Source organism: Salvia splendens, chromosome 13 (assembly GCF_004379255.2).
Source record: "Salvia splendens isolate huo1 chromosome 13, SspV2, whole genome shotgun sequence".
NCBI lineage: Eukaryota > Viridiplantae > Streptophyta > Magnoliopsida > Lamiales > Lamiaceae > Salvia > Salvia splendens.
Genome location: NC_056044.1, coordinates 3,076,686 through 3,078,468, shown reverse-complemented (window position 1 = coordinate 3,078,468; position 1,783 = coordinate 3,076,686). Strand labels below are relative to the sequence as shown.

The following is a 1,783-nucleotide window of genomic DNA, read 5'->3' as shown; positions in this document are numbered from 1 at the left end:
CTTTAGCATTTAAATAACACATAAATTAACACAATGAATCAAGTAAATAAATAAGATGCATGCACCCTAATTAAAATCGTTTATCTCGTTTCTCGGTTTTCGATTATTCAGCGGCCGCCTAAAGTTCCTCCGTTGGCTCCTCGTATTTCCCTCCACGATATCGAATTAAAATCTCAAAATTATTTAAGCGCATAAATCATCGAAATTATTTCTCCTCGAAAATATATCTATTTCGGACTTGGGATAAATTATTCAACCTTCACATTATCCGGAAATTAATTAAATAATTCCCCACAACTAATTTATCGGCCCAAGGATTTAATTAATTTGGCCCAAGAATTAAAAGTGACCCACAACAACTCATGCCCAAAACAATTAAAGTGTTGACCCAAAAAGAAATAAAAGAACTTTATACTCCCACCTTTAAACACACGTACACCATGATTCATCACAAACCACTTTGTAAAGTAAAAAAAAAAGGAATATTAAAAGAATAAAACAATTTAGGAATCCATTACTCCCATTCCCAATTCATCGTATATTCTCTCCCCCTCCTTTCTCAAAACAGAATACGCCAAGATTTTTCAAGAATCCCCAAATCCTCTCTCATTTCTTTCCCAAGTTAAGCTTAAACATATAGACAAAATGAATAGGAAATAAAAGCTCCGTCGCCCTCAAGCTCTCGCCGACCCTTCTCTCTCTCACCACATCTAAAACGAGATTTCCAATTTTCCTGCTGCGGATCGCCGTCGCACTGCACCAATCGACCGGTCACTGCCGCTACTTCCTTCGTCGGCCCACTGGGCGGCCTCGGTCCTCCCCGATTAGCCCCGTTTCCCAATTAAAGGTTCGTTCTTGATTTATTTATGTCCGGTTCTTAATTTGGTTGCTTCGATTTACTCGATTAGAGATTTATTTCAGATTTCATGATATGCACAAGAATGGAATAGGAATGGGGTGGAAGAAGTGTATACCTTTGTTGCAAAGAGTTGCAGGAAAACAATTTGGGGACTCTCGGCTCTCTTACTCGAACTATTTCTTCTCAACTGTGATTTCAAGAATTGGTATCATGGAATTAAAATATGGAGGTTCGTATTCATGGGATTGTGAAGAAATTACCTTTGTTGGATAGACAACCACATATCAAACTGGAGTCTCGGTTTCTCTCTATTTTTTTCAGATTTTTTTTTATAGAATGAAGAAACTGATTTGTGAAGGGAATATTATAGAGAGGAGGTGGTTGATAGATATGGGAGAGATTCATGGAAGAGAGGAGCGGTTTTTCTAACGTGGGCTGAGGAGGTGTGATTTTCGAATCAATCTTTTTTTTGGGATCAACTTAGAATTTATTTGTTATTTATTTGCAGATCACGGAGGAGGATAATCTCTATAGAATCTTTATTTAATATTTCAGCTTCTTAAAAAAAAAAATTCCATAGGCTCTCAAAATAAAACGGAACGATAGTTGGCTAAAAAAAAAAATTCGACCGTAATCTAAAAACAACTTAAAGGAAAGGGAAAAGTCGGGCGTTACAGCTAGACGGAATACGAGAATGCGATCTATCCTCGTTGTTGTCCGAGTCCGACGATAAGTCACGTCGAACTCCTCATCTTGTTGGGAACGACCTCCCCTACCGCCACCTTATTGCATTTCAGCAAGTAGCATGGCGGTCCTATGATCTTCTTCCATCTACAAATATTATATACGTAGAAGTTAAAAAGTATGAACGCAAAAAAAAAATTCTGAAATTTTTAAATATGAATTGGAAAACAAATTTTTCAT

The 1,783-nt window shown here is 37.1% G+C and overlaps 1 long non-coding RNA gene across 1 annotated transcript; it reads left to right on the top strand.

Annotated features, from left to right (window-relative positions):
* The first annotated feature begins 512 nt into the window (after positions 1–512).
* On the top strand, positions 513–1,338 carry LOC121761610. Its single transcript, XR_006042049.1, has 2 exons — positions 513–847; positions 922–1,338. It is a non-coding gene; the product is annotated as an uncharacterized LOC121761610 (long non-coding RNA).
* The last annotated feature ends 445 nt before the right edge of the window (positions 1,339–1,783 follow it).